General features: G+C 47.5%; 1 protein-coding gene across 1 annotated transcript in view; it reads left to right on the forward strand.

Annotated features, from left to right (window-relative positions):
• The first annotated feature begins 10,689 nt into the window (after positions 1-10,689).
• The window catches only part of Stk17b (serine/threonine kinase 17b), a 29,125-nt gene continuing 27,468 nt past the window's right edge, over positions 10,690-12,346 (forward strand). The window contains exon 1 of the mRNA XM_005366361.2: positions 10,690-10,798. The gene's annotated coding sequence lies outside the window, so the exon portion shown is untranslated. The remainder of the gene's footprint in view (positions 10,799-12,346) is intronic.

Here is a 12,346-nt window from a genome sequence, read left to right on the forward strand (position 1 = left end):
CAGGCCCTGGATCCTTTCGAGATACTCCGCTACCTTTGAACTCCAGTATGGTTCTCACGACACTCTTATGCACTCTATAAAGTGAGATTCTCTCAGACATTTCTGTTTTGGTTGGCTTGGAAAGGCTGAAGGGACTTGAAGGGATTTCTGATGAACTAAGCATATGGCATGGCGTCACCGGCTGCTCGCCTCAGAGCCTCTTGCTCCTTTATAGGAGCTGCGTAGCTGAGCAGTAACAACCAAAGTCTTACACTCCACTGGTTACGAGTTGGATCATGGTTCCAAAGTCTGGGTCAAAGTTCATTGCGGGAGTAGGACGCCAGCATCTCCTTTTTCAACTCTGAAAATGTAAATGTTTTAATTTGCTTAAGCAGTTTTCTTATTTTTGTTGGCAGATAAAGGACTAAAGGTCAGGGTATGTTTATTTTGTTTTCTCTTTTAAAAAAAAATTAATGACTTCTTTATGGAATCTCAGGAAGGCCGATTGATATAAACAGGATCAAGATCTGTGTACACAGTTGCTTGTAGGATCCGTCAGAGTTCTTGAGCATCTCTGGATGATCGAAATTTAAGAATATTAAAATGGGCATCTGAACAGGAGAGCCAGGATCAGGATGAATAGCTATGAACAGCGTCCAAAGTCCTGTTTGCAGATGTTGTAAGTACAGATTCCGCCACTCCCAAATATGGGACTCCAAGCTGCAGTGTGTACCACAGATGCCTCTCAGAGTGAACACAGATGGGGCCTCCAGAGCCTTTGCTTCTGAGATCTGATATCTTTGCCACCCCTCCTGCCATCTCAGAGTCGGTCGCAACTGATGTGGGATTCCCCTCTGTATGCAGTGAATATGACTGGTTAATAAAGAAACTGTCTTGAGCCCGTGATAGGGTAGAACGGAGCTGGGTGGGGAAGACCAAGCTGAATGCTGGGAGAAAGAAGGGCGGAGTCAGGGAAAAGCCACGGAACCCCTCTGGAGCCAGATGGAACTTTAGCCAGTAAGCCACAGCCATGTGACAATACACAGATGAATAGAAATGGGTTAAATTAATATGTAAGAGCTAGCCAATAAGAAGCTAGAGCTAATGGGTCAAGCAGTGATTTTTGCTGGAAGCTCCGCAGTATCCTGAGAGATGAAGAAGGAAAGGAGATCAACACGTTAGCATCATTATGAAACCAGTTTTGACACTGGTGTCTCTGAAACTATGAAGGCGTTTCTTCATAGTTCTAGACCAGCTAGGTGGAAGATGCCCCTTATGATTGGAACCAGATGGGGGTCTATCAAATCGGAGCACACAGCGCAATGACGATACCTTCATTCCTGTCATGATTTTTGCACAGAGGTGGGCAGGATTGACTCTCCACCAAGTTATTAAAATGACCATGTTTTGAATAGGTAGGAAAACCAAGAGCTGGAAACTATTGGTCGGTTTATTGAGCTTTATTTCACTCTCTCCTTTCATTTGGAGAAGGATTACTTCCACCTTTAGTTTCCGGTACTGTAGTTTTCCTATGTGGATGCCTTAAGAAATGGTAGACAAATTGCTTTAAGCAAGCCATTAAAAAAGCTATAGATTCCTAGAATTATCGCAAATGTAGGATCAAGGTCCTGCATGCTTGTGACCAATTTCCCCTATGGCAGGGCACATTTATCACATCTAGCGCATTAACACAAACTCGCAGTTATCAGCCACGGCACAGTGCTTGTTCAGAGTCTCATTTTCCCACTTCAGGTTCCCACGCAGGATGTCACATTCAATCCAGTCCCCACCGCACCTCAGACCCTCCTTACCTATGACTGAGTCTCAGATGTCCCTCAGGTTTGATGGCTTTAGCTGTTCTGAGGGCCATCACTCAGGTGTATTACCGAGTGCTCTCTGGTCAGGGCTACGAATGTTAAGGGGGAAGGCATGAGAGGCATGCCGTAGTCAGCGACCCAGACCCAGACACAGGTTATCATCTTGACTACACAAGCGTGCCCGACTTTGAGACTTCCTGGGCTTGAACTGATATCACTTCCCTCCACTATTAATGCTGCGCTGCTCTCTCTCCCCCACCGTGTCTGTCGGGAAGAAAGTCATGGACAGACAGGACTTAGCTAAGCAGTGAGAAGTTCTACCTTCTGCCTGGAAGATATCGCTTCTCTATTGCTGTTTATTGGTTCACTTACTCATTTGAGTTATTATCAATCCAGGAATATGTATCTCTTACTCAGACGTGTTGCTCAAAGTCCCCGGCCTTGGTCACTTAGCCTGTGGACACACCCTACACGCCCCACGTTGTGTGATGGCCCTTGTCTGTCTACACAGCTTTTCTAGACTCCATGCTAGCTTAGGCCTACGGTTTACCACTGTGCTCTACAGAACCAGCCACACCCATAAGGAGCTTTGGTGCCTTTGACTTGAGCATGTAAGACCTGAATACTTGTTGCTTGTTGGGCATATTACTTTTAGGCATTCCTGGCTGACGTTCCAAGGAGAGACACGCACATTGTTGATGTGCGTGTGCATCAATGAACATTTAGAGAGGTAAGCACCTATCTACACAAAGATAACCACGAATTTACACAGATGTGTCAGATTCACTGCTGCAGGAGATGTGCTAACCCCTATCTCTTATATTTTTATACTGTTACGATATTATTTTAGTAATTGAAAATGGTAGGTTTGAGAAATAGCCAAAGCATGAAGAGAGTGGGAATTCCAGGGATCCTTGTGAATGATTGGTTTGCAGTGGTGGGGACAGAGCCTGGGGTCTCCCACCCATTAGGCCAGCATTGCGCACCAGCTCTGCTCACAACACCAAGGAGATTAGGCACCCTGGAAGTTGTGCTTCTGTGTCAGTAGCTACAGTTAGCAGAGATCTGTAACAGGAATGCCACTTGTTTGTCCCGGCTGCCCAGAACTGGAATAACCACACAGAAACTGTACTCATTAAAACACTGCTTGGCCCATTAGCTCTAGCTTCTTATTGGCTAACTCTTATATTAATTTAACCCATTTCTATTCATCTGTATATTGCCACGTGGTTGTGGCTTACCGGCAAAGATTCAGCATGTCTGACTCTGACGGATCTATGGTGTCTCGCTCTGACTCTGCCTCCTTTCTCCCAGCATGCTATTTAGCACCCCCCCCCATGCCTAGCTCTTTTCCCTTATAGCTCTGCTAGAGGCCCAAAGCAGTTCCTTTATTAACCAACGAAAGCAACACATAGACAGAAGGACCTCCTACACGAGAGATCCATAGATAAAGGCCGTGCAGCGGAGATGGGGTTGGAGCCTGGATTCATGGGTAACTACTTTAGTTACATGGGTAGAACAGACTCCTCCAGTTCATTATCTTCAAAGAGGGAAAGTATAGCACTTTAATTCATGAGAATGTGTGAGTGGCTCGGGGAATTAACACAAGCTCCACATTTAGAATCGCCCGGCTCATTATTTGTGAGTTGTTGTTATTTATACCGTGGGGCAAGTGTATTATTATCTCCATTTTACAGATGAAAATAGAGAGGCACAGAAATTCTCTGTCTTGCTCGAGGCTTCCCAGCTGGTAAATTAGAGAGCGACTCTGCCATCCACTGTGACCTTTCAAGGGCTGCTGCCCATGTCTGAGCTTGCTTCTCGTTCTACAAAAATAGCGTTATGAACGGCTGCTCTCCGTGCCTCAGGGTAGAATACGCCACTGAAAAGATCTTCATGTCAGCGGTACCATGACAACGGTGTCAAAGGTCTCAGTAAGTAGAGGACCTTTCTCAATACTTGTGGTATTGCCTTAAAACAGATGAGACTGAGGTTCCTCCTAAAGAGGTAGCTCTTCCCCAGCTCTCCCCGTTACTGCCTGTGGTATGAAAACACAGTGAAGGAAGCTTAGGTATTGCCCTCCCGCTGTATACTCCAACAATGCATGCATTGGGAAAGTGAACGGAAGATCTGCTGGGGAGAGCCAGTAGGATAGTTTAGCTTCCCAAATCAAGTTGGTAACAATCCACTCCCCACGTTTCCTGCCTTGCTCCGCTCCTATCTGCTTCCCTTAAATCCTGGTCCTAATTCCTTTATCTCACATAGCCCCCACCCCTAGGCTTCACCATTTATTGAGTCTAGAGATTCATGTTGATTGTGGCCCATCAACCGGGCAAATCCTGAAAGCAATCCTCCTCTTTGCCCTCTCCCTCCCCAGGGATTGACTTCACTGCGTGGTCTTCCTGCTAGCCATCTCTCCTGGCTTTCGGATGTGTATTCGCGTTGCCCTGTCTGTCTCCAGCCTTGGACAGTCACAGGTGCAGTCAATGGACCAGGCAACTATGGTCCCTTCTCTGCAGGGAGCCTGTGGACCTTCGGAAACTCTCACCAGGTGATGGAAGCCCTGCTTGATTCGGCCAGGCGTTGTCTGGCCGTCATAATCACATTGAAATCTTACAGAGGCAGCTGTTCCTTTTATTTCCCTTTTAATTGCAAGAAAACCAAGGACTTTCCAAAGTCACAGAAGGAACTGACAGATAACGCTGCAGCCTGAATCATGTCATATAGACATCCTCTTTCTTTCTCATTTCTCACCCTTCTTGCTGGGCGGGGTGTTCAAGGCTGGGCCATTGGGCCGGCAGCTCTTTGCTCTGCTGCCATTTGTCCTAAGTCTTTTGGTTTGCAAATAGAAGTCTCTGATGCCCAACGGAAAACAAAGTGTGGTGGACAGCTGGGAAATGACAGCTGCAGAGAGAGAGAGAGAGAGAGAGAGAGAGAGAGAGAGAGAGAGAGAGAGAGAGAAATGTGGCCGGATGCTCTGGAGGTGGGTGCGATGCATGCATGGTCAGGTGACTCCCTGAAGAAGAAACTGTGACAGACAGGCTGAGGTAAGGGGCGCTGTGAGGTTCAGTCACTCAGCCCTCCAACAACAGTGTAAGCAGGTACCAACGCATTTGCTTTCCTTTGCCTGTAGCATTTGATCAATTGTCCAAACAAATTTGATTTCTTTGATTCCCCCCCCCCCTGGAGTGTATATCTGACATAAGAATAACAAACTATCCTAGATTAAGAAGCAGGAGACGTAGGGCCAGGCTATATTGTTTGATGATACAGTGCTTGCACAAGGTCCCGAGTCCGAGCTTCAACACTGCAAACTGTGACATAATGAAAATAAACAAAACTACTACCTAAACACAGGTACCGGCTAACGATGAGTGTAGGCTTGCGAGCGAGCCTATAACTTCTCTCGTTCCATTTTCTTTCTTTCTAAATCAAGGAAACTGGGCTAGTAGTGATATTTGAAATTCCAAACTTTTCTGGTTCTATGACTTACTGACAGCTTGTAATGTCTCCAACAATGAATTAGGGCAATCTGAGATTTAGACCAATTAAAAGAGTACATTTCCAGATTCGTAGACCTGGGCAGCAAAGCGGCCACCAGCATGGGTTGATGCAGCCCTCGAAATGTGGTGAGTGGGGCCGAACTTTCCTTTTAGTTCTCCTTACTTAAATTTAATTAAGGATGTTTACTACGGTCATTTATTTTAAAAATTAATCTATTCAAAATCACTTACACATGTGCATCTATTTTATCCTATGGTAAATATTATGAGCTATCAACACATTTAGTGGTTGAACTGGAAAGAGCTATTGGATGTAAATTTAAAGATAATATAAAAAGGAAGCAAACGTCCCAATAAAGCCGGGCAGTGGTGGTGCATGCCTTTAATCGCAGAACTCGGGAGACAGAGACAGTTGAATGTCTGTGAGTTCAAGGTCTGCCTAGTCTACAGAGCAAGTTTCAGGACAGGCTCCAAAAGCTACAGAGAAACCCTGTCTCAAAAAGCCAAAAAGGAAAAAAAAATCTAATAATTCGTTCCACGTTGAAATGCTAATACTTTAGTTATACTAAAAAAAAATAGTATCAAAGTTAACAGAATTTATTTTTTAATATGGCTATTAGAACTCTTAGAATTACTAATGTGTATGGTATTTCTTTCAGAAGGCTCTGCCAGTTTTCCCCTGTAAACTGTAGTGGGTGGCTGCATTAGCATAATGGCCCTAGTCTGACATGAATTGTGTCTCAGTTTGAGGAAGTCACCTGACTCACCCTGAGTCACTCTTCTTTGCCAGGAAGACTTGCCCCAATTACTTTTGCTAACAGGGTCTAGGAGAATCTGGAGGTTTAAATCGGTGTCTGCAGCATGAGGGGCCTTCACATCTGGGATGTGCATAAGTAGAGTGGCTAAAAGACACTCTGATGTCTTCATCTGACACCTGAAAGAGGCATCCCTTGCCTTCAGAGAGTGAGTGTTTGGAGGCCTGGGCTCCATCCAGCGTGAGTTCCTCTGTTGGGTGGAAGTTTACGCCACGCCTCTACAGAAGTGGTTGACTCCTCTTGTGTCTGGCTGCCTTCAATCTGGCCTCAAATGTCTGGCCTATTTGGCTGTGGATAGTTTGATGTCATCTTGACACAAGCTAGAGTCATTCCGGAAGAGGTACATTCATTTGAGAAAATGCTTCCCCCAGATTGGCCTAGGGTCCATTTCCTTGATGGATGACGGGTGTGGGGAGGGCCCAGATCGCCTTGGGTGGTACCACTTCTGGGCAGGTGGGCCTGGGTGCTATAACAGAGCAAGCCGAGCAAGCAAGCCATGAGAGAGCAGGCTACTGAGAAGCATTCCTCAATGGCTTCTCCACCAGGTCCTGTTTCCAGGTTCCTGCCCTGACTTCCTTCAGTGATGGACTATGATATGGAAGTCTAAGATGACATAAACCCTCTCCTCCCCAGGCTGCTTCTGGTCATGGCATTTGATCATAGTAATAGAAAACCAATTAAGACAACAGTAAAGAGTATTTTTGTTTTTCTTTTCCTCTTTTCACGTAGATTGAACTGTAGGCCCTTAATATTTAAATACTGGCAGCCATTGTGGGTATCTTTTAAGGAGGATGTGACAGGAATTGGAAGTTTGAAGGCTTCTCTCTGCAAAACACTCTCTGCAAAATACTCTGGAAGTATTGAACGGAGATTGGGGAGAATTCCTTTCTCTGGTCAATACATAACGATTGGCCTGTTTGGACCAGGGAAGGTAGCTTTTCCTGGTATCATGGACAGAGTGGGCATGATCAGAGCAGGACAGTGAACATTTTGGACATGGGCACACTTAACTAGAGTGGCCAGGAAGGACCACCTGCCCCTAGTTCACATGTGAGTTCTAAGCTATGAGGACAACTGTGTTATTTTGCAAGGGCTGCTCCGACAGATACCAGAGTGAGTAGCTTACCCAACAGAAACTGGCCCTTCCCACAGTCTGGAGTGAGCGCTAAGTCAAGGTGCCAGATTGAGGGTCTTCTGAGGGGTCTCCCCTTGGCTCGCGGATGGCTACCTTCTTATGGTATCTTTCCATGACTGTCCCTAGGTCTGCACTGTGAGCGAATCTCTTCTAATTCTTAATATAGTATGGAGACCGGCCATACTATATCAAGATCCTCTCATGTGACCTCATCTTACTTCGACTGCCTATTTAAAGATAACACCTTCCAAATACAGCCCGATTTTAACGTTGATATAAGGTGCAAATGAATTGGGAGAATTCATCCATTCAATCTATGACCACCGCCCTGCCTGCTGGTCAGTGGTGTTCAAGGATATCAGGGTCAAGGCTACGACAGCAGAATGACCACCGCACTACACGAGGATTTCCTCTTCGAATGAATAACAATAAGAACATACATGGCCGTGAGTGCGTTGAATTCCCGATTGCCTTCAGAGACCACAGGTGGTACAGGACTCTCCTCAGAATAAGATATTTCTTTTACTTAAATTACAGTACCAGAGACCAAGCGAATGCAGTTGAATGTGAGTCTTTGGAAGAACATAAGTCTGGCATCAGGGACAGGGTTATGGAACTGTAATGGTTAGGTTTGTTTGTTTGTTTTGATTTGATTTGATTTGACCTAGAATCCCCTAAGACGTTAGTGAGAGATTGTCTACACTGGACTGACCAGTGGACATGCCTGTGGGATTATCTCAATTAACTGGTGTGGGAAGACCAGGCCAGTGTGGGCAGCACCATTCCCTAGATAAGTAGGGACACTGAGCTGAGCACAAGCAACCGGGGAAGTATGCATTCGTTTCTTTCTGCTCTTGATAGCGGATGTGATATAACTGGCTGTTTGAGGTTCCTGCCCTGACTTCTCCACAATGATGAACTGGGGCTGGGGTGATGGGTGAAATAAACCTTATTCCATAAGTCGCTTAGGGCGGTTGTTGGGCTATTTTTAGTACAGCAGAAATGAACCTGGGACAACATAAAAGTAACACACAGGAAAAACCCATGCATGGTAACCACACTGGAAGCATAGAGCACAACGCAACAAAGACTTCTGATTGCTGGAGAAGGCAGCCTGCTTACCGTTCAACAGTAAACGGATATGTAGTAATAGGGGCAGCGGGGCTGCGTCCTCAGCACCCCTGCCGCCTGCTAGCTTATGCCCCGAAATAACAACACACAAATTGTATTCATTTAAACACTGCTTGGCCCTTTAGCTCTAGCCCTTACTGGCTAATTCTGATATCCTGATCAACCCATCTCTAATAATCTGTGAGCACTGGTTTTACCGGGAAGATTCTAGCCTACGTCCTTCCTGGGTCGGAGCTGAATCACGTCTCCGGGAGAGGGGAGCATTTCATCTCTGCTTCAGAGAGCAGAGCTGTCGAGTCTCTGTCTGAGGTGTCTTACCTCACTTCCTCTTCCTCCCAGCATTCTGTTCTGTTTACTCTACCCACCTATGTTCTAAGCTATGAGCCCAAGCAGTTTGTTTATTACTTAACCAATGAAATCAACAGATTGCTATATGACACTCCCACATCACGGATGGAAGAAGACAGCGGCGGAGAAGCTGGTGGCCTATGGATGGTGACAGCAGAGAAATGACTCCTTGGTTAAGATATGGTGATATCTAACTCCAGCTCTATGGGGGAGGAGGGCGCACCACTTCCAGCCTCCCCTGACTCCTGTACTCATGTGTGCCATACCCTTCACATACAAAGGATTAAAAGTAAAAGGTGTTTGTTGTGGTGGTGGTGTTGGGAAGGGGCTAGGGAGATGTCTCAGTTGGTAGAAATGTTTGCCTTGCCCTCAGCTGAGATCCCCATGTAAGAAGCCGGACACAATGGCGCCTGCATGTGTCACCTGTAATCCCAGTGCTGGGAAAGTGGAGACAGGTGGATGGATCCCCAGAGCTCGCTGGCCGAGTCTGTAGAACTGATTCAGAAGGAGACTGTCTTAAAAGCAAGGTAAAGAGCGAACGAGGAGGCCTCTGGCTTCTTCCCGCAGGCACACAGATGCACACAGCCCCACGTAAGTACACAAACACACCCCAACACACACAAAGCTGACAACCAAGGCACTGTCGAGATGACAAGGGTAGAGTTACACACATGCATACACCAGAAACCACCACAAAGAACCCTCAGAGGGTACTGCCTCCGGTTTTCATGCTGAGACTTTCCTGAAAGGAAAGATAGGACAGTCTCATTGGTTTGTGGACACCTGACAAATCTATTTCAGTGTGTGACTTTGTTTCCACCCTAACATTAGGCTTCCCTGACCGAAAAATGCAATATTCTCCATTAGACAAGGCTTAGAGAATCAATACGCAATGCTGAGGCCCGTATAAATAACAACAGACTTCATGAAATGGCCATGATGCTTGAAATGTATCTGTCTTAGGATGTTTGGAAAATCAAACGGAGGGTCTGGGGAAAGCTTGCTTAAATGTGACCAAGGAGAACAGCTCCCCTTAAAAATGTTGCTAAGATCTTTTATAAGCAAGAGGATCTCACTTCCAGTATGCTTCCCCAATAGTTTTTCACATCTATTGAAAAAAAGATACTCTTCCACCAATTTTAGATTCTATGTGCGTATACTACATGTAAGTAACCTAGGATCTTATATGTATGTAAACCTACTGTGTCTAGCCCAGAACTTTCAATTTTTTTCACTGTCTTCAAGATTCTGGGGGCTGGGGCTGGAACTCAGTGATGGAGGCCTTGCTTAGCATGTGAAAGGCCCCGGGTTTTCTCTGGACTCCTAACACTGCTGAAAAAAAAAAATTAAAAAATAAAAAAGTTAGCCGTGCATGTCGAGCAGACACAGGTTTCCATCCTTTCTCTTAGCTCAGTAAACCAGCAATTAGATCGTCTTCGGCCTCTGTTACAGTGTCAGGACACCCAGCTGCAGAGACCAGAATCGGGAAATCCTGGGTCGTGTTTATGGTTCCAAGAACTTGTATCGAACCGACAGCAAACAGAAATCTCTATTTGTAGGGAAGGTTCAGGTGGTAAGGAAGAGGAAGACTTAAAGAACAGGACTTTGGTCGTCACAGAGGCAGACAGACCTCCGACTTCGGTCCTCTCTGGCGTCTCAGGACTCACACCTCCCGGGGCCACAGGAGGTGGAAAAGGTCGCGCCCGCTCCCGCCCACCCCCTCCACAGTCCCAGACTGCCAGCACCCAAGCCTTCAGGCGCCAGGCGCCCCGCCCAGGCCCCGCCCACACCCCCGCTTCGGCCCCGCCCCTCAGCACGCGCGGCCGGCCGGCGCCCCGCCCCGCCCTCCCATGTGACGACCCCACCCTCCGCGCTCGCTCCGATTGGCTCTTGGGCGCGAGCGGGCGGAGTCTGCCGAAGTCCAGCGGCCCCAGACGCGGCTGCACTTTTCAAACCTCAACCGTGAGAAGCGCCGGTCGGCGTCCGTGCGTGCGGCGCTCGTCGCCGGGAGTCGCCTCCCAGGGACCCGGCCGCCGGCGAGCAGCCGCCGTGAGCGGGGAAGAGAGCGAGGTGAGCCTGGGTAGCCGCCTCCCCGTCGAGGGGCAGAGCCCGCGGCGGGCCGAACCGTCCGTCCGTCCGCCGGCGTCGGGGGTGCGGGGCGCGGGGACACGGCGGAGAGCCCGTGGGCCGGGGCTGCCGTCCGGGAGCGTGGGCCTTGCCCCGATCGCCTCCACGAAGTGTGTGTGGACGCGGTGGTGGATCCCGGGCTCGCGTGCTGCGGCTACGGGACGCTTTCCCGTCGGGGCGGACGCGCTCGGCCCGCAGCCCCGGAGGAACTCGGCGGCCATCGCATGGGCCGCTGTCAGCCCCGGTGTGGGGGAGCCGCAGCTGTTTGCCCGGACGGTCCGGCTTTCCCCTGTGCTGGTGACCGAGCCTCAGACTGCGGTCTAGACCGGTCTCCCGGCCCGCCCGGCCCTACCGTGGGAAAAGGCGCTTCCGTCCGCTTCCCCCTTCGGGACGTGGAGGAGTGGAGACAAAGTGGCGAGGAACTCCCCGGCCGGCTTGCGGCCGGTCTCGGTGGCTTGCATGGGGACTAGAGGCGTGCTGGCTTCAGCTTGCAAGTGGGGATGAAGGAATACATCCGAAAGTTTAGTGATTTCGGTCACCCTCAAGCGTCAGGTCCGTGGATGACATTCACCGAGTGTTGGGCTGACGTCATGTTGACACCCGTGGCACCGATAACGCCGAGCCTCGCCGGCAGGTTTGATAACGTGTGGACTTTTTAAAAAAGTTTTTCCAAGTCTAGCAGAGACTCTGTGCCTTTGCGATACATAGGGGACTGGAGGCGTTTGAAACGTGGGATTTTGAACTCCAGGAGCAGAGTTTTATTACAGAGAGATAATAAACTCACTTTCTCATTGGTACACCGTTGTACCGTCTTTAGGGTGAGATGCCCAGAAATGGTTTTGCACAGTTTCGTAAAAATTGAATCACACTGCTTTAAAATCGTGTATATTTCAAAAAAGCTGGTGACCAAATTTTAGACCCGTGTTCTTTCCCAACCCTTTTCTGATAATAATTGAATTTTCTGATTTTAATATTTCAAGTAATTGCTACTTTTTTGAGAGACACATCTATTTTAGATAATTTTCTAAAATGAAAGTTTTACTCTTAAAGTACATTTACCTTCATGACAGTATGTTTAAGTTAGAGAAACAACATTTCTGTAATCATTTGAAAATCTTTTTTGTATGTAGACAGGATAGTGACGGTGTCTCTTGGATTAAGTAAACAATTACAGTTCCAGGTCAGGGAGAAGGCTCTGCTGGAAAAGTGCCTGTCACCGACCCAAATGTCCTGATCCCCTGGGACCTGCATGGTGGGAAGAGAGAGGTTACTCTCACTGACCTCTCCACTTGCATGTAATAAAAAAGAAAAAAAAGGAATTACAGTTTGATTAAGGTAGCAGTGGTATTTTAGTAGAGACCTCATTAATCAATGTGAATGACATCTATAGAAACTGCAGGCATTTAATAGCAGGCATTTTTTTTTATTAATTTCATTTTTAAGTTCGTACTGACAGCCAGGCAGTGTTGGTGCTTGCCTTTACTCTCGGCA

Source organism: Microtus ochrogaster, unplaced genomic scaffold, assembly GCF_000317375.1.
Source record: "Microtus ochrogaster isolate Prairie Vole_2 unplaced genomic scaffold, MicOch1.0 UNK8, whole genome shotgun sequence".
NCBI lineage: Eukaryota > Metazoa > Chordata > Mammalia > Rodentia > Cricetidae > Microtus > Microtus ochrogaster.